Below are 25,585 nucleotides of genomic sequence, written 5' to 3'. Positions count from 1 at the left end.
ATGAAGAGTGCAGTGTAGGGTCATAGAGTGGAGTGTCAGCGTGGAGTATAGTGGCCTAGAGTGAAGTAGCGTGTAGTATAGCGGTCCTCGAGTGAAGTGGCGTAGAGTGCAGTGCAGAATAAAGTGCTGCATAGTAGAGTATAGAGGTGCAGAAACAGTGGTACTGAGTAGATTAGTGTAGAGTGCATTGTTTTTGAGTAAAGTGGTGTAGAGTGCATTGGCATAAAGTACACTGACGTTGAGTGCTGTGTCTTACAGAAGAGTGCAGTAGCGTAGAGTGGTGCGGAGTAGGGTGGAGAGCACAGTGTACAGTACAGTGGCATACAGCGCATTGGTGCAGAGTAGATTAGAGTAGCGTAGAGTGTAGTGGCGTAGAATGCACTGGTGTAGAGTGTGCAGAGTAGAGAGCAGTGGTGTACAGTGCAGTAGCATAGAGTGCAGTAGTGCAGAGTAGTGTGGTGTAGAGTTCAGTGACAGAGAGTACACTGTTGTGGATTGTCATAGTGCAATGGCGTAGAATAGAGAGGCATAGAGAGCAGTGGCGTAGAATACAGTGATGCAGAGTAGTATAGAGTAGCATAGGGTGCAGTGATGTGGAGTGCAATGTTGTAGATTAGAGCTGGGTAGAGTGCAGTGGCATAGAGTATGGTGCTCCAGAGTAGAGTATTGTGGCATAGAGAGCAGTGGCGCAGAGTAGACTGGTTTAGAGTGCAGTAGCATTGAGTAGACTGGTGCAGCACAGATTTCAGTGGCATAGAGTGCTGTACAATGGAGTGGTGCAGAGTGGAGAAGAGGCGTAGAGTGCAGTGCCATAAAGTAAATTGTTTTAAAGTGGAGTGAATGCGGTGGCCTAGAGTGCAGTGGTGCAGAGTAGATAAGAGTGGCATAGAGTAGATTGGCATGGGGTAGCACAGAGGAGAGTACATAGGCATATAGTGCAGTGACATACAGTGCAGTGTTGCAGAGTATAGTGCGTTGAGTGGAATGACGTAGAATTTGGTGGCCTAGACTGGAGTGTTGTAACGTGCAGTGGTGCAGAGTAGAGTGGTGTAAATTTCATTGGCATAGAGTACAGTGGTGCAGAGTAGAGAGGCATTAAGTGAGGTGTAAAATGGAGTGGTACCAAGTACACTGAGTGACGTAGAGTGGAGTGGAATAGAATAGGGCGGCGTAGAGTGGAGTGGTGCATAGTAGAGTGCAGTGGCATAGAGTGGTGCAGAGCAAAGTGAAGATGGGCAAAGTGGAGTATGCATGGTGTGGTAGCGGATTGCCATGGCAGACAAGTCACTTTTAATTGAAATGACCATTACATTTACAAAGACATAGAGTTTTCCTCATAAAAGTATGCAGCATACAAACAATAATGTGTGGAAAATGTCATTGTATTGATTTGTTTTGATGAAATTAAAATATTTGGTTTCACCACACTTCAGAATTACCACAAAATGTGCTTCATTTGTGCTTTCCGAATTCTGATATACTGTATTGTGGAATATCTGCACAGTTCATTTACAGACATTTACATTTTGTTGTGTGATAGAAAAAAATAGCATCATACAGCCTTCGTTACGCACACCCCAGTAGACAGCATGATTGTCACTTAAATCCTTTCACTGTGAAGTCAGAGAAAAAAAAAGTAAATGCCAAGCTCCCTCATAAGACAGAGGCTGACATTTGACCTCTGACTTTGAATGAATAGCAAATACGACAAGATAAGAACAAGATTTTAAGGCCTGGTTAGAGAAACGAGCACTGGAAGAAGAATACAGTAAATAGTTTGTGCTACATGGGAAGTACGAAGTCAAGCTGGACAGCCTAAAACAAACAAAACCAGCAAATATAAATCAAGCAAATGTGAGTTACAAACATCAAAGCCATTGTAAGCAATGGGTGGCATGCATTCCCAGGGAAGCTTTCTGAATGTTCCCAAGATGGCTTTAGCAAACCAGATAGCTACGCTGTCTGCTAGGCTTTAATTAGACCTAATAATTAAGACAGCACCATTCTCTGACAACATTGGTCAAGCCAAGCTGGAGGCAGGCCAATCCAAGGAAGCTGAGCCGTCATATGCAGTGCTTTCACTCTATTAATAATTGATGGCCCTCCTACATTTGAGCAACCATGTACTGGCCAAAGAAACTTGTAGTTTGCCTAAAGATGATACTCGCTGGGCAAAGGCAAATTAAAAATAAGCATTAGCAAAGCTAGTTGGTCGCTGCAATCTGAGCACTAAGGCCCATATTTATACTTTTTTAGCGCCGCATTCGCGCCGCTTTTTAACGCAAAAGCGGCGCAAACTTACAAAATCCAATTGAATTTTGTAAGTTTGCGCCGCTTGTGCGTCAAAAAGTGGCGCAAATGCGGCACTAAAAAAGTATAAATATGGGCCTAAAGGTGTTGTCAATGTCAAGGTTTTTTTAGCTAAGTGTTATGTAGTGGAGTGGATGTATGTGGTATGGAGTGGAATTATTTGGGTTGGATTGAAATTGTTTGCTGTGGCATTGTATGGCATGGAATTTTGTGGTGCTGAGCGGAGTTGTGTGTAGTGGAATTACGTGGCGTGGATTTGTGACAAGGTCTCTGCTGAACACATGCAAGTGAAATCTAAATAATGCACACACATAGCATTTAAAGAGTTTTATTTTTGCTATATTACTTGGTTGGTTTGTTTACATTCCATTCATCAGGCTTTGCTTGTGTGTGACAGAAATGCAGGTTAAAAGCGAAATGCCAAGGATGGTAGAGGTATTGCCTTTAGTATGGAACAGATATTGTCCAAGTAGTTGTATATATGGTTAAATTGATCTTTACATATAAAATGCCAATATTTACTAAAATTTATACAAAGCATCACTGCATTACGTGAGTGGTGACAGTTTACGGGGTACAGTATTGACCTAGAGTAACACACCGTCAAAAAAAGTACCAGCGTGAGCAGTTGAAGAACAGTAAACAAAAATAAGCAATTACTATTAGGTTCATGCTCCACAGAAGGGAGAAAGAAATGAAGAGAAAGTAAAACGGACACGCGCTGACCAAGTAGGAGCCAGCAAATATGAGTGACAATTAAGCTAACGTATGATAAGAAATGTCGGGCTCCAATCCCTCTTTTGGTTAACAAAACTTGCAATACAGCTACCTGAAGAATTGCCTGTGATCCCACCCTCTGGAGAAATGCAATTGATTTTACTATTTGAACATGTGCCTTTGATGCTGACAGGCAAATATTTGCCTATCATCCTGGCATGTGAAGAAATGTGCACCACACTGGATCACAAGTGGTGCCTGTGACATTGCCATTGGAAGACGTGCCTCTGATACAGAAGCTAAAGGAGAATACAAGTGAGGCAGCATCTGAGAAGTTCGTCTGAGAAGGCTACACGTATGGCGGTAAAGCTGCCTTATGAACCTATTTGTGAAACTGTTTAGGAGTGCAAAGCATCTGTGGTGCTGGACCTTGAAGCACTTGTGACACCACCATCTAAAATGTATCTCTGATGCTGCGATCTAAGTGACAATTATCCTACCACCGATTAAAATAAGCCTCTGTGGTGCGTGGAAAGCACATAGTGTACAATTATTACGGTATTCTATTCAATCAGTTTTGCAAAAAATATCACATTCCTGAGTGTTTTGGTTTGAGGTGGGGCTATATACCACATAACCAGCTATTAATAGTTAGCGGCAACCCACCCAGGGGCAGACGGTGAACAGTTGTGTAATGCTATGTGTATTTGAACTCTGACTCCATCTTGACTACTGACTCCATTTTGTGCTTAGCTTCAGGTGCCGTCACAGGTTTATTTTTCCCACACAGAGCTTGTTTTCCACACTGAATGTGATTTCGCTCTTCTCACCAGGGAATGCGGCTACGATAAGAGTGTACCAGGAGGAGAATGCTTTCATCAGGGAAAGGTATAAATCTGTCTCTGGAATGCGCATTGGGGCCTGGCCAGTTCTTCGCGTTTTCGACACAGACCAAGTACACAAGTACTGCCAGCGTGTAAATTTCATAACCAAAGGAAGGGGGGTTACTAGAATCTTCCTCTTGAGTTATTTAAGATATATAAGATGGAGAAACGTGGCACTGACACAGCGGAGCTCGCCTGAAAGTGGACGCACTGTTCAGGATCCCATTTTAGGGAAGTTCTCCTGCCTCAGCTGTTCAGGGTTCCTCACCTTGATGCTGGCAAGGATGATGGATTCAACCCCTATGGTGATGCATTTGAATTCTTAATTATTTAGCTTCACTATATATATATATATATATATATATATATATATATACACACTATATATTGATACAACTAAGAACTGGGCAACAATTTCTGAATCATATCAAATGTACATTTTGATTTAATAAGAAAATATTTTTTTTAAACAGATCTCTTTTGTATTTTGGGTTAAAAAAGTTGACTATAAAATGCCTTTTCAGTGATATGTGTCGATTATGGATTTTAATTGGTGGATGTTGGGTGATTACATGATTTAAATACACTAACTTCACAATCAACTCTATGGCCAGTCGAAGGCTCAGGCCAAAACACGTTGCCATATCTGTTTGAATAGCACTATGCACTTTGTATTCTACTGTACATGAAATAAGAAAATGAATTACCTCTCGAGCTGATGGATGGTGCCGGCATCATTCCTGCCATGAGAAGCTGGTAAATATTGCCTCTCGGATGTTGTGTAATGATATATGATTAAATATAATATATATATATATATATATTCACTGCTAAGGTATTGCACATTTTTGCCTGTTATTGTTTAACTGCTGTGAGTATTTTGGCATATACATGTGTTTCACTGCATTTGAGTTAAATGCTTTTATTTGTTTTCATTTATTTGATATCTGTGAATTGCCTTAATATATTAATTGCTGTTACAAAGAGTGCTGCATTCTTAGGCATTGTTTCCTCTTAGTTCAAACCAGAGCAACACAAGCGGCCCCTGCCTTTCTTGCACTCTGGTGCTAAATAGACAAAGATGCTACAGTGCTCACAGCTTGTTGGCAACAAACACAGTTTCACAAATTGAGAGCAAGGCTAAGATGGGTGGGGGAGCTGCAGACACCGTGAGGGGCCCAGCTCTGCCGTGCATCAGCTAAAGGGCTATTTAATGTCCTGTAAACACACAGATCATTGGTGAATCGACCGGCTGGATAAAAGGGGGAGCTCAGAGGGGTAGCCCATGCTTTGGGGACTACAATGTCGTATTATAAGATAGAGACAGTATTTCTGCTCTCCCAGTCTATCTCCCCATAATAGAATTGTAACCACCTGAGCGATCCACTAATTACATGTGAATTCTGACATCAAAGTCACGAAGAGAAGAAGTGCTTTTCTCATAAGTGGTTGTCAGCATAACTGAAGATATCACACATGCAACATTCCTCCCACATAAAACATGCATGTTTGAGATAATTTCTAAATAGTGAACAAGTTGAATTTAAATCTTACATATTTGATGACAGAGGCATGGCCTTGAGTGTGAGAGTGATGTCTAAGTAATTCTATATATGGCTCAATTGAACTTTGCGTAGTAAATACCAATACTTACTAAAAGTTTTGCAAAGCAGCAATGTTTGTGTGAGTGGTGAAAGTTTGCAGAGTAACTTATTGAGTTGCACACTGAGAAAAAACAAACAGCAAGGAAACTAGCCGCGGTGTTGGAGGGGGTGGGGGCACAGAAAACAGCGTCTGACATTTGATCTCAGTCTGACTGCTGAGCAATTTTAAAGAGATAAGAACAATGGGGCTTATTTACGAGCTCTGTGCGCCGCTGGTGCGTCTTTTTGTGATGCACCAGTGACGCATAGTGCAGGCCCATATCTACAAGGCTACGTAAAGCCACTTTGAGTGGCTTTTCATGGCCTTGTAGATATGTATAAGGCAACACAGCGCAAATCGCTGTGTTGCCTTACACTGCAACAGGGAGGCATTCCATGCACGTTGTAGTGGGTTTTCCCACGCAACATCCATGGGTTTTGACGCATTCCCAGATTTACAAGAATCTGTAAACCTAGGAAAGCATAAAAATCTTATTTCTCCCCAGGGGAGGTGCAACGAGGAGAAATATCCTTATTAAAAGAAAGAGGAAAAAACCTCCATGGATTGTTTTTGTGCAGGAAGGCCCCCCTTCCTGCACAAAAATAATCTTGTCTGCGAGACTGGCATCCTTGCACCATGGTGCAAGAGTGCCTACGTCGGCACTAGGCAGCCCATTTTGCACCAGCGCAGAAGAAAAGGACAGACATGTGCCGAATCTTTTAGATATAGTGCATCTCTGCCCTGTGCCACAGGGTTTGTAAATAAGGCCCAAGATTTACAGGCCTGTTTACAGAAACAGAGTGGAGCTCAGAGCTAGTGAAAACAGGACCAATCGTGTCAATTGCTTTTCAAACAAAGAAAAAAGTAGTTCCCAAAACTTGCTAAAATGGTGACCAGTGGATTGATATAGTAATTTGCCCCTGCTCTCGGTGGGGGGGGGCTAAATATAGGAAGAATCATGCCAGATGCATTCCATGGACAAATGAGGAAAAAGAATAAGAGAGCGATGATGGAGCCAGCAAACGGGTAGCCTATCGGCGGGCTGAAGCCCACAAAGTATATACAACATGTTTCTTCGAGACAGTGGTTGTGCTGTCTAGCCGAGACCTAAAAATTGCACACACAGGTCAAGTTAATGCCCAAATTTGGCCTACCATGAGAGTTTTTTCCCCCACAGAAATGGTAAAATATTGTTCATTTGAGTGGAAAATAGCCCAGTCTGGAAATACTGAATCAAAATGATACCCGCAGTAGAAGGGAAGCATAGACTAACCACAGCATAAATCCAGTGGACACGGCTGCAGGCTTCAAATGTGCATTTGGCTAGAGGGCACACACTACATAGTGAGTGGCTGCCTGCCGGAGCCAGTTCTGTGCTCAAAATCCGGACAACGAGAGGAAAAAAGGGCTGGGTAGCCCAGGATTTCTCTGAAAGCCACAACACAGGGGAACTCCGTGAGCTTGACAGGAAGAATAGAATCCACCTACAATGCTTAAAGCAAATGTGCCCCTTATCAAAGGTACACAGCCATAACAAACAAACAACAATGTAAGGAAACTTCCAAAATAGTTATTAATGCAATCAGAGCTATATTTACCTTATTGTATTACAAAAGAATTTCGAGAAATGTCTACACTTTTTTTCATCTACCAACTCATAAACAAATGACCAGTGTGTTTTTTTTAATTTTATTTTAAAAAGGTGGCTATCCTACTTGGATGCCTAGCATTTCCACTATTTCTATTGAGTTGAGGAATACTGTCAAGCAGGGAGAAAGGCAGACAGGCCCAGTTTTTCTACTGTGGAATACTGGAACAAGTAAAAAGGGAGTGGAGAAAAAAACTCTCAAGCCTGGTCTTTGCACTATTGCTAATGTGCTAGATTAGGCCAGGAAGAAAGTGATGCTTTGACAGTTGCAAGAAGAGAAGGCCAAAATCCGAAGCAATAGGATAGGAATATAATAGAACAAGTGCAGGTGCATGCAAACAACTCACGTTACCAAGGAGAGTGGCGATTGGGACACCTAATCTCTTTGGACGACTGTAATATCTTATATTTATGTTAACAATTGCCGTAGTTATATATATATATATATATATATAGATATATATATATATTCACCATGCTGGTGAGTGTGAATTCCCAGAGCTCACTGTGGAATGTTGGGGCCGATTGACAGTTTTGGGGGGAGGGAGGGAGGGAGAATGTTTGGGGATTCATTCCATGTTTTACGAATGTAGAGAATAAAGCTGCATTACTCATTCTCATGTTGTACCATTACTACACGGGAGGGTGGCGATATTTGGCGGTAATGAAGATTGCTAGCCGACTGGCAAGGTGCATGCTCATTACCTTGCGGATATACTCGTTCCAGAGCAGATATTTCTGTGGATTCTCTCCCGCAAGTTGCATTTCAGGGGCTGGAGGAGGGATTGCATATTGACAATCTTCCCTGTTAATGGTAGTTTGCCTTCACTCTTACCTTTAGTGGTGTCCTGTGGGAGCATGTGTAGCCTGTTCTGCCATTGTGCTGCCATATAATGAGGACGTGCTTTGTTCCGGTCATCAGCGTGCCATTCTTCCTCTCAGTCAAACATTTGTGACTCTGCCCATCTTATGGGACGCTGGGATATCCTTTGTGCAAGAGTATTGTTGTTTTGTTTGAATAAACTGATTCCTTCATGTGGATTACAAATTAATGTGAGATTTACCAAATTTATTATGGCAGAGCGAATGTGTTCGCCTGGATAGTAGACTGTGCTTGAATAGTGATATATCTACATATAAAATATATATATATATATATATATATATATATATACATATAACTATCTATACATAAATATATATATACACACAAATAATTGACAATAATACAGATAAGGAGTAAATTCCTTATGCTTTCTTCAGCTGCCTTGAGAGCTATTCATAATATTGGCTTCTTTACATCATAAATCAGTTATCAATAATCGAAATAGTAGTAAGCATTCATAGCAATGGCTGGAGCAATGAATGCCATTTCGATGCCAGAAATTGTTTCGGATGTGCCTGGAGTGCCTAGAGAATGATGGGAACAATGGATCTGAAGTTTTGATGTGCACTTGGTGGCTATTGATGGGTTAGAGTATAGCGTAGAGCGCAAAACTGCTCTGTTGTACAATAGTCTGGAAATGGAGGTCAGATGTATTTTTGACAATGTAAGACCCGCAGTGAAACCAGAAGGTGAAGAAAATGTGACACATATATAGAGGTGAAAAGAAGAATGTGTGACTATTGTGATTGGACAATAAGCATCATAATGGAAAGGCATAATTTCTATCATAGGTACCAGGAACCAGGAGAGTCTTATGCACCCACGTTAGGCATGCTTGCATCATCTTGTGGTTTCTAAAACCCTGAGGAAATGATCCGGGATCACTTAGTCATGTGCACTACATGTAGTAAAGCATAGGAAAACTTATGTCAAAAAATCCTAAATTGGATACTGTAATTAGTACTATTAAGAGCTATGTGCGATCCGCAAAAGTAATGAAAATGTTATGCAAACCTGAGGTTGTGTCTAATGAAATCAATTTAGATTGTACATCTAAAGAAGATAAGGATGATTCACTACAAACAAAAAGTAGAGTAGACACAACAATGCAAAAACACAAAGAAAGCATGAAAGCGGAGTGTTATCGTTGTAGATCTACTAACCACTTGGCTTCGTACAGGAATTGCCCTGCTCTTGGCAAGGAATGTCAAATATGTGGTAGAGAGGATTGTTTTGCCAAGGTGTGCCAGGCAGGGTCACGTTTCAAGAAAGTGCTTGCAGTACAGGAAGAAAGTAATGAGATTAATTATTTGGATATACATCTTGAAGACTTGGTATTGATGGTGAATCTAATTAATGAATTGGATCACCAAGATCAACCACGATGCATGGTTTAAGTAGATGGTCACAAGTTGGAAATATTGGTGGATACTGGGTCTTGCATAACAATCATATCGAGAAAGGAATATAACCAGATACCGGATAAGTCATCTTTGCAACTCAGTAGAATCGTGCCAGGAGCATATGGAGGACATAAAATTCAACTTGAAGGAGCATTTGAAGTTATTATCAACTTCCAAGGTAGGTTAAAAAGAACTAAAATATATGTGGTGAATCAATGAGTGAACATTCTTGGTTGGTATGAACAGAAACAACTACGCATGTTGATAAATCCTTGTAAGGCACCATATTTGTTTGCATTAATGGAAGTACAAGTAAATCCTTAAAAACAAAGTATTACAGGACTTTGAAACTGTCGTCAGTGAGGAACTAGGATATTTGAAAGGCTTCCAGCACATGATTAAACTAAAGGACAACTCCATATGTGTAAAACAAAAAGTTTGCAACTTACCGTTATCTGTCATGGAAGAAGAAAAGAACACGCTTGATAATTGGCAGAAGAAGGCAATAATTGAGCCTATGGATGCATCATCTTAGTTGTCCCCAAATCTTGTTGCCAAGAAAAAAATCTGGTGAAATTAGGTTGTGTATCGCTTTAAGATAATTGTATCGACAAGTACTGGTGGAAACATAACCCTTACTGAATACTAATAAATTGATGGCAACTCTTGGAGATGCCAAGGTATTCTCTACATTAGACTTCATCACAGAATACCACAAGGTATTGCTGCATTCAGACTCTTGTAATCTCACCTCATTCATTACACCAATGGGATCATTTAGGTTCCACCGTATGCCATTTGAATTGTGTTCAGCATCTGCAGTGTCCCAGAAAATAATGAATAAGTCATTCGTTGGAATGTCATGATTAAAGGTGTTCCAAGAGGACATTTTGAATTTCTCAAAGGATGATAGAAGTCACTTGGAGGTTCTGTGGAAGTTACTTAGACGCATACAAAAGAGTGATCTAACTCTGCATAAGTACAAATGCACTTTTTTTTAGGAATGAAGTAATTTACCTGCGCCACACCGTATGTGCTGATTGTGTCAAACCAAAACCCTATCTTTTTGTATCAATTATCAACACTCCAAGACCTACGAATAAAGATGAGTTGAGACAATTCTTACGATTATGCAAATTCTATGCAAAGTTTATCCAGAACTATTCTGACAAAATTTAACCAATGCGGAAATTGACCAAAAAAAAATGTTCACTTTGAATAGAGTGATGATTGTGAAAGTTGTATGCACAGATTGAAAGAAGAAATCCAAACGGCACCTTCATTAAAATCATTTGATTAATCTCTTTGCTCCATAGTAACTGTTGATGTGACTCAGATTGGAGTTGGAGCTGTTCTGAGCCAGCAAAAATCACAAGGAAGTCAATTGATTGCCTTTGAATCATGCGAACTGAAGGAACCTGAGACAAGATACTGTGTAATAGAGAGAGAGTTATTGGCTTGTGTGTTGGCTGTGGCAACATTTTTAGGTTTTTTGTGAGGCAAACTTTTTCTAATTCGCACTGACCATAAGCTATTAGTAAGCATATTGAGTAAATGTAGTACTGATAAAGTATCAGCATGTATAACCAAGTTAGCCTGTAAATTACATGAGTATGTTTTCGATGTTGAGTATCTGCCGGGAAAGTCCAATGTTACATCTGACTACTTATCTCGCTTGCCATGTAATGGCGATGAAGAAGATGAAATGGATGATGACCTAGCTGTTGCTTACTTGTCAGAGGAAGTGGAAGAAATGTGTGTGGTTAATAAACAACAGTGGCTGGGAGCCATTAGTAAAGATGCTGAATATCATCTTATATCTCAGTATATTGTTACAGGCTGGCCCAAAAAAAAGATGTTGAAAGATTCCTTGAGACCTTATTCAAAGGTAAATGATGAATTGACTCTTGTGGGAACTGTCATTATGAGAAATGACAAATTAGTACCACCTTGTAGTTTAGGGACAAACTTCTCACCTTAGCTCATGAAGGTCACATGAGCTGGCCACATGGACTGATACAAAGAAAAAGTTGAGATCTGAGTATTGGTGGCCCTGTGTGGAGCAGTGCAGAACTGCTGTGTTTGTCAACATGATGATAAAACTTTATGCACAAGATCTTGTTCTTTGACCCCTATACCTTTACCAGAAGGACCATGGCACAAAACTGAGATTGATTTCATTGTCCCTATGTACACATTACCTAATGAAATGAAATGTGCTATTGTATGTATAGATTATTACAGCAAATGTTTTGATTTAGAGTTTATGGCCACTCCCAACATGGGAAATGTGATTACATTCCATAAACAGTTTTTGCCAGGGAAGGTATACCTCGCTTTATAGTGAGTGTCAATGGGTCGCAATTCTTTCAGTGGAAATGAAAGCATTTTTGAAAGCTTCAGAAATTGACCACTGTAAGTCATCCTTATACCCTCCTCAAACAAATGGCCACGTAGAGCGAGCTAACCGAATTATTAAGGAGACCAATCATTTGGCTTTGAGAAACAAAATACATGTGAGGGAAGCTTTACAGAAACGTTTTTGGGCTTACCATACCACTCCTCACAGTGCTACTGGTGTCACACCATTTGAGTTGTTGAAGGGAAGAGTCCCTGTAACAAAGTTGAGTACACATAATGTGGTTAGACTTAAAACTACTGGTATTGTAGATGTTCGCAGTAAGAAGAATAGGGTTCGGGAAGCGGTAGCTGACAAGCAAACCAAAAAGAAGTGTTATGACATGAGAAAAGCTGTAACTCAAACAAAAGTACATGTTAGTGATTATGTGAGAATCAGATGTCCTAGAACAGGTACAAACATAACTGAGCTTGGAGAACCACATAGATTTGCCAAAACATCAAAGTCGTCCATTCCCTTAGAAAATGGATGGTGGTGGAACATGTCACGTGCTGCTCGTGTGAATTGAAATGTGGTGGGAGAATCTAGGAAAGCTATGGGTGGCGAAGAAACGGGAGGTGATCAGGAAGTACAGTCAAGTTTGGCTGACACACATACATATTCCCAAGAGCATGTTAATGGAAATGCATCTTCACTTGTTAACCAAGATTCTGATGTAATTAGTCATAAACAATTGATGGGTATCCAAGATGGATCAATTTGCAGGCCTAAACGTAAAGTAGGAATGCCTTCCAAGTTCATAGATTTTGTGATGTTGTAAGTTCTCTGAAGACAGGGAGATAATGTAATATCTTATATTTATGTTAACAATTGCCGTAGTTTTATATATATGTGTGTATATATATATATATATATATATATATATATATATATATATATATATATATATATATTGTTCACTGTTGGTGTTTTTTTGTTTATTTTCACCATGTTGGTGAGTACGTGAGCCCAGCACTCTCCGTGGAATGTTGGGGCTGATTGACAGTTGGGGGAAAAAGAAAGATTAGGAACTTATTCCATGTTTGACAAAGGTAGAGAATAAACCTGCCTTACTCATTCTTGTGTTGTCATTACTACAACAACCACTGTAGAAAAACAGAGCATTCTATAGAAAATCTAGTTTAAAAGGCTAAACTCAGGAGCAGCCTGGAGGAATCGACCCAAAAAAGAAAGCAAAAAATGAAACTGAGCAGGGCACTCAGGTTGGATCGCCAGCTTCACTGTTTAAAGTCAACAGCCAACACACTGGTAAACTGGACTAATACCTACATTACACATGACTAGTCTGTGCAAACGAAGGTGAGGGAAAGTACATTCAGAGTGAGATATAACTCCAACTTTCAGTACCATTCTGCTGCTTCAAAATCTTGATGACTTTCATTCTTCATAAAATGCTCTCAAATTAGATTGGAGTAAACCAAAATTTTTGAATTAAAAAAATGTTTCCTACTAGGCAGAAGAGCTGGTACTTAAGAATCAAAATGGCAGGTGGTAAAATGCCAACTGGGACTCCTTGGGTGAGCAGATAATACTTGCATCAGATACATGGCAATCCTTTTTTTAGCTCGTAACAGGGCCACAGGCGCAGTTAGAGAGACCCAAACTTGGCTAACATTGCCATATTGCTGCTAATAAACTCTACTCAATGCTCATCATGAGCTCATGTCCTGGCACAAAGATTTAATATTTTCTTTAATGGTTCAGTCGAGTGTCAAATACTGGCTATGCCTTCAGTGATTTATCACAGACGTCAAGTTAATTCCCTGCTGATACTGTGCCCTGACAGAAAAGGTTGGCACTGCAAGATCCACAGTAAGGAAAAGAAAAGAAAACAAATACTCTTGAAAATAATAACATAAAGTTCCAAGTATCCTGCCACCATTTCTGCAAGTTTGATCCAAGGGAGATTTACAAACCATGACCTCAAAGTGCCATGTATAACATGCCCAAGTGGAGAAATCACTAGAAAATCCTGTGACTTTGTGGTCCTTTACTTGACTGCTTCCTTGGAATGTGTTTCAGCTTGGAACTACATTTGCACTAATTCTAAATGTGCCTTTATAAAGACAATCTCTTATCGTTAATGCATGGGTCTTGGCAAAAGTCCACCACTGTACTATCTTGACACTGGCCTATGTACCTTGTAAGTCCCATAGGAAAAGGGGGGACACCTGCAGAAGTCAGCAAACCATTTCTGAACTGCTGGCAGAGTGACATAAATGACAGCACAGGCTCAAAGTAGAGATCCTAAAAAAAGTGAGAGAGACCTAATTGCCCAACATGATGCATCTTCCTGCTGGCCACATACTGGATTACAAAGACATCCACAGCAAGGAGACAAAATGGGATCCAATGGATGCCTTGGGTGCAGTTCGACGATCTGGACTTTGCAGATGACTTGGCCCTACTTTCCAATACCCATATGCAGATGGGAGAGAACATAGACAAGGTGGTCACCACATCAGCACACATGGCCTCAACATTCACACAGGAAAACCTGGATCCTAAAGGCACACACTACCAGCACAACTGCAGCCACTCTTGCAGATGATGTGCTAGTAGAGGTTGATGCTTCACCTACCTTGGCAGTGGCATAGACAAGCAGAGTGGCACAGACGCCGACATCAAGGCAAGAATTGATAAAGCAAGGGCTGTCCTCATTCAGCTAAAGAAGATCTGGAGCTCCAAAGATCTAACACTGTAAACCATGGCCAGGCTTTTTAACACCAATGTAAAATTGGTCCTTCCATTTGGAGCAGAAACTTGGAGGACAACAGATACAACCCCTAACAAAGTCCAGACTTTCATCAACACCTATCTGAATAAAATCCTCCAAATCTGATGGACAGGCTATCGGCAACAATGACCCGTGGCACACAACATTCCAACTCCCTGCTCATGAAGAAATCATGAAAAGACATTGGGGCTGGGTAGGTCACACCCTCCGCAAGCTTGCATCAAGCACCACCAGGCAAGCCCCGACCTGGAGCCCTCAAGAGAAAAGGGGATGTCCAAGAAACACCTGGTGCCAAGTCATCGAGGCTGACTGCAAGGAGATTGGTTACACCTGGAGGCAGATCGAAAGAAAAGCCCAGTACAGAAGTGGCTGGAGAGTCCTGGTTTATGGCCTATATACCCCAGGAGGGCCCTAGTAGGCTTAAGTAAGTAAGTAAGTAATACATCAGCTAAGATGGAGCCCAAAAGACGTGTTCTCATTCATCAAACAGCATAAGGTGGAGCTAAGTACGTTTGTTTTCCAGCACAGAATCATTTGGAAGTCAACAGAAAGAACTAACTTGTCAAAGCCATCCCATTAGTGACTGAATGTAATAAAGAACTGAAAAGAAAGGCTGGCAAAAATCATAACATAAGAGTTCTAACTAGAACGAAGCAGAAACAAGGGAAATAGGTCAGATGGGCAAAGAACGAGAAAGACATGAGATGCACAGAGGGTCAGACTATCAGCCCTTACATACTGTAGAAAACAAGTGCCGACACCTCTGACCACTAGATTTTCCAGACCTTATAAATACACCAGCTGTAAACATCTTTCCCATTTTCCACAGTTCAAACAATTGTGGCCTCAAGAAGTAGGAGTGTCCCCTGCAGGGAAGTGTACCTCTTTCCCCAAAACCTGCATTTCTTAAAAGAACTTTTAGGTTGTACACAATATAACAAACTCCCAAAGCAGGTCTTTATTTTAGAAAAACAAAAAACTAATGACCCCAGACCTTGGGGGTTTTCTCCCAGGGAATTAGTCATTTTTTTCTGTTTGAGACTGACAGGTTTTGGCTGGCAGTGACAGTCAGAAAAAAATCCCACTCTAAATATGGTGGGCAGTCTGGTGTTCTTATTCCTATTGCCCATACTCTATCAGGCCAATGGTGTAAGCGTTCTGATGACATAGCTAGCAGGTACATTGCTGTTGGCAAGATGACTGCCAATGTTATAACAAAGTGGGTGTACTGAGGAGTTGACGAACAAGGTACTCCACCACATTTGTGGAACAGTACCATATTCGCCAAACTCAAAACTGGGCCCATAAGTATTGATTGGTAATACTCAATTACGTAGGTATTTCAGACAAAGTTACTGCTGACATCATAGACAATTAAAGTGAATCTCAAGTTGTCTATGATGTCACTTGAACTCTGGAGTGGAAAAGTTCACGATTGCAGCTACCCAGACATCAACTTATGTAATATATAGCCCCATAATGTACATCCCCGACAAGGCTAGTATTACAAATTAACCATGTAGTGAGCCTGTCTTGGGAACCCATGCAGAGCAAGCATTCACAACCATGCTCCACCTCTCCCAGCGCCATACTTTGAAATAAATATTGCTGATGAACTGCCACTTTCCCCACTTCCCTTTGGCTTGGTATCCTGCCTTTTATAACTGTTTATATGGACCACTCCACTGCATCATTTAGGTCACTAAACACCTGCGTCAGGAGACATGCCCGCTTATACCACTGAACTAGCTCTGGAAAATAGTTGTTTTCACTGCTTCGATGCAAGTGCTATGAAAAAGGAAGTGTGTTACTTTTACCACTGGAGCAGCAAATACATATTTTGAAATCGGTATTGTTGATGAATTGAAGGAGTATCAAGATGGAAAGAAAGTTGGAAATGAATGAGAAAAAAGATGATGATGAAAGTATGCTCCCCGGAGCAATGAAAGAAAGTATTGGGATCCTGCTGGATCCCAGTTCTGGCAGCTAATTCAGGGCTCGATCTAGGTTTCGGCCGACATAGGTAAACATGCTGAATTTGTCCTGGTGTTATTTTCTAACATCAGTACATAACTCAGCAGTGTCTGCGTGTTATCTGCATTCAATTCAGTGTAGCAACCTGCAAGCAGCAGGGGAGCTTTCTTATTTTCACTTCTATCTTGACTCGAACAAAAGAAGGGCTCATGGCCCTTTAAATCAGACCTTTGTTCAGGTATCATGCTGGCTAGGAGCTATCTGTACACCTAGACGTCAGTGCAGTGGAAGGAAACAAAGGCACATAGCTTAACCCTTCATAGGTACTTTATGAAAACAATGACTTGGAGGCAAGTTTTTGACTTTGCTCAACGTCCTATGGAACAGACATACATACACTATAAGAATTCCAGTTGTATCTGGATGTATGAGTAAATACACAAACATTGATTTAAACAGTACCTACTATTTTTTAATTTAATTTTATAGCACTACTCATTCCTGTGTAGTGTGTCTGAGCGCCTTACATCACACAGAGGCACAATAAATTATTACAAGGGTGTAAATCACAGTACAGTAAGTGTTTGATACGATAGTCAGGGTTATAAGGTATAGGAATCACATATCGTCCACATCTTTAGACATATTGTATTGTATTCTATTGTAATAGTATTTATATAGCGCTTACTACTGTTAAGAGTGAATGGTCGGGTGAAAACAAAGTCAGAATGTAGAACGTAACGTTGTGATTGTGGTTGTACTAACAAGTATTTATTACTTCTCAAGGGAACCCTTCTTAACAATTTTAGAATAAAAGCAGATTGAGAAAAACGCAGTAAGTATCTAAGCTAATGATTTAAAAAATTGCCTGCACCTTCTTGATGCTGGTAAATAGATCACTGTGCTATATATGAAGGGTTGCAACTTATGAACTGGGAGTAACAAAAAGATCTCAGTGTCAAAAGCAGTAGCTCACTTAGCTATCCACATAAAATACTAATCCGTGATCTGGATGTTACACGGTGTGCTTTGCAGCAGGAACATTAACACTCTATGCTACTTTATGCTTCAAAACTATGATTGGACAAAAGACAGATCTCTGCCATAACTGTGCAAGCCGCTAAAGTTATCTTACCACTATTTTTAATGTCTTAAAATTGATGGGCCCATAATGATCTCTGCAGAAGGTGTCTTAACCGTGTACGATGTTTAATAATGCAGCCTTTTTGGACCAATTAATTAAACTAGAACAGCTCTACTGTCACATAGGTTCTTATTAACAGTGTCTTTGCAGCATATTTTTTTTAAGTAAATGTATAATTTCACTGCTAGACTCTGCTTTTCAATCTCCGCACCTTGTGACGCCACCGTTTTTCTTCTGCGACATCTTGACCCACAATATATGGCGTCCCAGAGTAAATGTATTCCAGTTCCACCACTGCTCTGGCATTCCTTCCATGCGAACATTTTCTCTTTCTGTCCCTTTAAAATCATGTAAGCAACTCCCCACAGATGAAGACCACAGTGTGCTTAAAGAGATGCTGCACTGTTTGTTATGGGGGAGCAGGCCTTTGTCAGGTAAGACACGAATATGATCATAGAGTTCTTCAGGGCCAAATAGGTCTATGGATCGAGCCTGGAAAGTTATTGCTACTTTATGTAACTGAATGCATTATGGCCCACTATGGAAGAAAGGTCATAACGTGAAGCATTTGGCAAGAAAAATAATCAGTGGAGGGTTTTTCTTGGGTGCACAAAAGTCGTTCTAGGGAACAAATTGGTATTGCTGGTTTTGGTTGGATAGAGCTGAACTCGTTCCAGGTAAACTGTCACTCCAGTGGTGCAAATGGAATGGTTTAGACCCTGTTAGTGCTTAATTTGTGAATAAAAACATGCCGGTGCCCAAAACCCTCCTCTTAAAAACATGACTGCTGCGATTTAATGTGCGAACACAGAATACTGAGGCAGCGTAATCCTGAAGCCATTTTGGGCCTCTTCAATCCATTTACAGCCACTCCCTGCCCCTTCAGCTCACTCTTGCAGCTTTCTGCTTTCTCCCATTGTGGCGCTTTTTCGTTTTTCTCGTCCTCCGCCTTTCCTATATGTATCTTTTGCTCGCAGTAAATGCTTGATGCAGAAAAATAAGTACCGGCCCTCAAAAATAAGTGCCCGCACTGGAAACAACAAGCACAAATTAAGCACTGGACCCTGTGACATTGATCCGGGGATGCTTGTACTCTATCCCCTGAACCGCAGGTGTTATGGTGTATTCCCGCTATCACGAGGGCCCAGATAATGAATACAAAGCTGGGTAGGCAGAGTCAGGGAGATCCTGGCGCCCATACTGTTAACAACTTGTATGTCTCTGTGTTCTCTTTTCGACCTATTGTACAGCTGACTTGCACACCCATTGTTAATGCCGGCACTCCTTCTAGTACAGAGGCCTGGCACAGCACCAGAGTGGAGAAGTTAGTAAAGGGGCTGGGATAACAGTGAGCCAAGAGCATGTAGGTTTACAGGCCCAAAGGTTGCCAATAGAAGAAGGACAAATAGAATCAAGATTTAAGAGGACAGTTCTGCGCTGGGAATAGAAGGCTGAGGAACTGTGGAGAGGATGTGGCATAACAGCCAGAGCTACTACCCACTTTGGAACTGGGGAACCAAGTTTGAGTCTTGGCTCATAATCGTGTGATTTTGGGCAAATCAATTAGGGTTTGATTTAGAGTTGGCAGAGGGGATTACTCCGTCATAAACGTAAAGGTTATCCCATCCACCGTATTACAGTTCCATTATAGCCTATGGAACTTGGAATATGTCAGACGGCTACTCCGTTTGTGACGGAGTGACCCCTCCGCCAATCTCTAAGTCAGGCCCTTAGTCTCCCTGTGCCTAAAAAAAGTGTCCTTGTGCAATGTAACTATGCTCGTGTAAAGCACTTTAATAGCTTTGTGACGAGTTTGCGTAATATAAAACTGCAAAGAAAATGTAGGCCTCAGAAGTCTGACTCTGCCAGGAGATTCAGCCATGGTGGAAAGACTGGGAGATAACAAGGTGATGGTTACAGATTTTTGAACTATTACGTTTCATTCAGGGGTAGCTCTGCAAAGCGATACATTGGTCTGTGACTCTAGATCTGCCACATTGAATACGTCCTACACATGGATGTCATTGGCAGCTTGTCCATTTGGACATAAGTTGGGCCTCCGCTCTCTTTGTTTTCTATCAATGTTTTATTACACTAATATTATTTACTATTAGTGTAATAAAAATGGAGTACAGTTAGCTAAAATATGCCCTTTCCATGCAGCTGAGCTAAGTGAAAAATGCTTTTAAATGTATGCTCTGTGCATGCTTGCGGGTAAGAGTGTTTAAGTGAGCGAGAGTGTAAGTGTAAATTTGTGTGTATGTGTAAATATGTGTGTGTGAGTGAAAGTGGAGGTCAAAGGGCATGTGACATCACTTCCGCTACCCCTGGCATTTCGGTGAATTGACGTCAATGGTCCTACACACTTTTTTCTGCCTTTATTAGCACTGTCTCAGTCAAATTCATTTTATGGGAGCACAGTGGGCAGTTCAGGAATATTCTGTCTATAGCGCCCCAGTTGTACGCAGGTGACTGTGGCAAGTAAAAAGCCTCGGCTAATTCTCTCAGGGTGGGACGTCATGGGCTACAGTACGTCTTGGCTTGGCGAGGTAAGCCTCTCTCTGCACGTCTTCATCCACACAAAGGAGTCAGCGTGGGGCCGTTTAATTCCAGCTTGTCCCCGATTTCCCCTCCGCGCAGCAATTGCATAACCAGTCTTCACGCTGCCAGGCCTCACACGTCACTCGGGCCTGCTCAGCACGGCAGCAACAAACGAGCCAACAACAGCAGGTGAAGGAAGGCAGGCCGGCGGATTAGCCGCCATTCAGAAAGCACGCATGACAGCGACGCCCCCACCACGTGCTGCCGGGAGGCACTCCCAGGAGAAAGCAGAGCGTTAATGAATGTGAGGTTCTCGCGGTTTAAACTCTGTGCTGTCCGGAGGAAAGAGGAATCCCTATTAGTGGAGCTCATACACAGGCATTACGCATATAAGATTGGCAATAACGACTGTGTGAGTCGTGGAGACTCACTTTCCGTTGCAAACTTTTTTTTTTTAAGGCTGCGAGCTGCCTGGTAACTTTGGTGCAAATTTACATTTGGCAGCTGTTTTGCACAAGTAGCGGTTTTGGCATGTTAGGTTCTGTGCACGTCCGCTAAGGTGTTAAAAATCTTATGTTTCATATTCAAGCTGCCTCAGAAATAATTGCTGTCCGTAACCACAAAAAACGCTGACTAGGAATACAACCATGTAAGTTGTTTACGAGGTATTAACTTTAAAAAAAAATGTCGGGTGGCTTCAAAGGCTAATCATTTGAATATCTTGATTTTCTGATGGATAAATCTTACTGCAGATTCCACACTTTTTGAATATTCCCCAGGCCTCAGACTGGATCCGGAAAATCTTTAGCAGTACCCCTGTGTGCTGGTAGAGGGTGTGTTGGGGCTCCACGCTGACATCTTTCTGCTTTGGAAGTTACATGTGGGAGAGCATATACCCATGACCTGTCCACGCCCACGTCATTTCCTTTCTTTTTGTGCCACCAGACATGCATATCGAGCTACCCAGAGCCTCTTCACAAGACCGTTTTATTGAAATTTTACTAAAATAACCAGCGGACAAACTAAATGCCACCAGCGAAAACCACATGGTTCATACCTTTAAGGGAGTGTCACAAGCAAATGTTTGTGACAGATCCCCAACGGATTTTGTCTTTGGTGCTTGGGGTCTGAACACAACTCCAAGACCTCTAGCAACTGTACCTTAATAAATCCGAAGGCTATTCGGGATCATAAGGCTAAATTGTTTGTTACTAAGTATTAGAAGACTGCACGCCGGGACCAATCGAAGTTGATGGAAAGGTCCCTTTTCTGTGGAAGATCATCATCACGATTAAAGTCCACTGGTAAGTCAAATAAGAAGCACAAAATGTCCAAGTAGGACTTAGCACTTCCCGCCACTTTCTAACTTCTGAGAAGGCCCATGGGGTAAACGCGCCTCTCTGTTTGCTCTCAAACATGATCTCCTTCGATGCAATTCAGACTCTCATTCCAGGGCAAATTTCCAGGTTCCTGGTCCCTTGACAATGCCACAACAAATCCACAAGTTCCGCATAGCTATGCTGGGTCTTTACAGCATGCTGCCAGCTCCCTCTGGTGTGCCTCCGGCCCCAAGGATCAGCAGAGACCGCCATACCGAACTTGGCCAGGAGGTCTGCCCTCGGCATTCACTGGAACCACTGGACCTGTTATGGGCCCAGCAACGGTTTCAGTGCCAATGTTGGTTTCGGCACAACAACCCATGCCAGACCATGGACTTGCCTCAAGGAAGGGCCCAGTTCATTCACAATCTTTTTTGTACAGATTTCAATAACAACCGTTATGAAAAAAGGGGAATTTTTGCTCAACCCAATATGGTGGACAACTGGGAGGATGAGCTGCAAGATGTTAGTGGAGTGGTCACTCCACCTTGACCGGCTACTAAAAAAATTGCCTCCTTCACAGTTGTGAAGCGAAGGGCAGCTGACTTTCTTGACCTCCAGTTGCCAACTATGGAAGTGAAAACCATTGTTCTTACTGAAGCCCTCCAATCCCGTCAAACTACTACAGAAACACTACTACCTATTAATGAAGCCCTCACAGACACCCTTCATTGGACATGGGCAAAGCCATGTTCTAGACCATGACTAAACAGACAGATACTGAGGCCCACTACACTGCCCCGGGTGATTCGGGTTTCTTAACACAACATCCGGGTCTAGAGAGCTTGGTGGTGTTGGCATCATCGAGTAACGTCAACCCCAGTTCCTTCCCTACCACCCCACCAGAGAAAGAGTCCAAGGTCCTTGAAACTTTCAGACAATGCATGTTCTTCACCAGCCTGGCATTGTGGTTTGTGAATTCCATCTGCTTATTCGGGTGCTATACTCACGCCCTTTGGGATTCTGCTGCTGAAGTCTTCCCTGCTTTGCCTGATGGCTTGTACACAACCCTTTCGCAAGACATTCTCAATGGCTGTTATGTGGCAAAGTTCATAATTTGTTGTGGATTTGATATTAAAGATTGTCTTGGACGGTCAGTTTGGCACCAATGTGAAGCTGAAGAGACATGCCTGGATGAGATCTACAGGCTTCTCCAAGGATGTCCAGCATTCCCTAATGGACAAGCCCTTTTATGGCTTTCCCCTTTTTGACAAAGCAGCAGACTTGGTTATTGAGTGCTTTAAAGACAGCATGGCCACATTGCTCCTTGAGCCTGTCTGCTCTAATATGTCAGTTCTACCAGCAGTTCTACCCGCTCCTACAACCAGCCCAGCAGACTGTATAGTATTTTCTTTGTCAAGGCTGCTGTAGCCACAGACAGTGTGGACAACAAGGGCAGAATGAATTCCAGTTCCCATGGATGCTGCAGCCACAAAACCTCTTTAGTGTGCTCTTCCAGGTGCAGGATTCTACATTTTCCCCCAGTATGGCAAGCCATCACTTTGGACAAGTAGGTCCTTCAAGGCACCCAGTAGGGCTATGCACTTCCATTTCCTTTTATCCCATCAAACCTTCCACCCCCTTCATAGCAGCTAACAGAGGGCCATCTGTCCTTCGTGCAGCAAGAAATGCAGACCCCTTTGGCCAAAGGGGCAGTAGAGAGGGCTCCGGCCTCAGAAGTAGGAACTAGTTGTTACTCCCACTACATCCTTGTACCAAAGAACGGTGGAGGCCTTTGTCTTATTTTAGATCTATGCACTCTCAGCCCATTCCCACAGGACAAATTCAATATGCTCACTGTGACCCAGGTCTTGTCTGTCCTCGATACTGGAGACTGGATGGTAGCTTGGAACCCCCAGTTGCTTAATTCCACATCTGCAAACCTGCTGGGCCAGAGGTGGATCGGAGGTTCATGGTGGTGGAGGAACACTTTCCGTTCGCTCTGATCCCCTTTGATCTCTAAAGTGCCCCTTGGGTGTTGACAAAAATGATGGTGGTGGTTGTAGCGCATCACTGGATGTCAGGGGTTCCAATCTTCTCCTATCTCGACCACGTGCTGATAAAGACAGGCTCACCCCAGGTATTTGTTACTCACCTTCAGACTACAGTAAATCTCTGAACATCTTTGAGTTCACTATCAACATGACAAAGTCGTACCTGACTTCTTCGCAGATGCTCCCTTTCATCAGAGATATCCTGGACACAGTGCAGTCTTGCACCTTTCCCCTGGAGTGTAGGGTCCAGGACATTCAGGGTATGATCCTGGATGTTTCACCCTCTGTTCTGGAGCTATGCGAGGATGACTCTGAGGCTGCTGGGACTGATATCTTTCTGACTATGTCCAGGTTTAGAGACTGCAAATGACTTGCAATGGTGGCTGCTGGACCACAATTGGGTCTGCAGCAGAACACTCTACTTACCCCTCCCAGAGCTGACACTGGTGACCAGTGTATTGCTTCTGGGTTAGGGAGTCCATCTGGGAGCACTGGAGTTCAGAGACATCTTGTAGGAAGTTGGCTCTGTATGTGCTATTTCAAAGTAAGGAATAGCATGCACAGAGTCCAAGGGTTCCCCTTAGAGGTAAAATAGTGGTAAAAATAGATAATACTAATGCTCTATTTTGTGGTAGTGTGGTCGAGCAGTAGGCTTATCCAAGAAGTAGTGTTAAGCATTTGTTGTACATACACATAGACAATAAATGAGGTACACACACTCAGAGACAAATCCAGCCAATAGGTTTTGTTATAGAAAAATATATTTTCTTAGTTTATTTTAAGAACCACAGGTTCAAATTTAACATGTAATATCTTGTTTGAAAGGTATTGCAGGTAAGTATATTAGGAACTTTGAATCATTTCAATTGCATGTATACTTTTCAAGTTGTTGACAAATAGCTATTTCAAAAGTGGACACAGTGCAATTTTCACAGTTCCTGGGGGAGGTAAGTTTTTGTTAGTTTTACCAGGTAAGTAAGACACTTACAGGGTTCAGTTCTTGGTCCAAGGTAGCCCACCGTTGGGGGTTCAGAGCAACCCCAAAGTCACCACACCAGCAGCTCAGGGCCGGTCAGGTGCAGAGTTCAAAGTGGTGCCCAAAACACATAGGCTAGAATGGAGAGAAGGGGGTGCCCCGGTTCCGGTCTGCTTGCAGGTAAGTACCCGCGTCTTCGGAGGGCAGACCCGGGGGGTTTTGTAGGGCACCGGGGGGGACACAAGCCCACACAGAAATTTCACCCTCAGCAGCGCGGGGGCGGCCGGGTGCAGTGTTGAAACAAGCGTCGGGTTCGCAATGTTAGTCTATGAGAGATCTCGGGATCTCTTCAGCGCTGCAGGCAGGCAAGGGGGGGGTTCCTCGGGGAAACCTCCACTTGGGCAAGGGAGAGGGACTCCTGGGGGTCACTTCTCCAGTGAAAGTCCGGTCCTTCAGGTCCTGGGGGCTGCGGGTGCAGGGTCTCTCCCAGGCGTCGGGACTTTGGATTCAAAGAGTCGCGGTCAGGGGAAGCCTCGGGATTCCCTCTGCAGGCGGCGCTGTGGGTGCTCAGGGGGGACAGGTTTTGGTACTCACAGTATCAGAGTAGTCCTGGGGTCCCTCCTGAGGTGTTGGATCTCCACCAGCCGAGTCGGGGTCGCCGGGTGCAGTGTCGCAAGTCTCACGCTTCTTGCGGGGAGCTTGCAGGGTTCTTTCAAGGCTGCTGGAAACAAAGTTGCAGCCTTTCTTGGAGCAGGTCCGCTGTCCTCGGGAGTTTCTTGTCTTTTCGAAGCAGGGGCAGTCCTCAGAGGATGTCGAGGTCGCTGGTCCCTTTGGAAGGCGTCGCTGGAGCAGGATCTTTGGAAGGCAGGAGACAGGCCGGTGAGTTTCTGGAGCCAAGGCAGTTGTCGTCTTCTGGTCTTCCTCTGCAG

The sequence above is a fragment of the Pleurodeles waltl genome, chromosome 9 (assembly GCF_031143425.1).
Source record: "Pleurodeles waltl isolate 20211129_DDA chromosome 9, aPleWal1.hap1.20221129, whole genome shotgun sequence".
NCBI lineage: Eukaryota > Metazoa > Chordata > Amphibia > Caudata > Salamandridae > Pleurodeles > Pleurodeles waltl.
Note: the sequence above shows the minus strand (reverse complement) of the source record.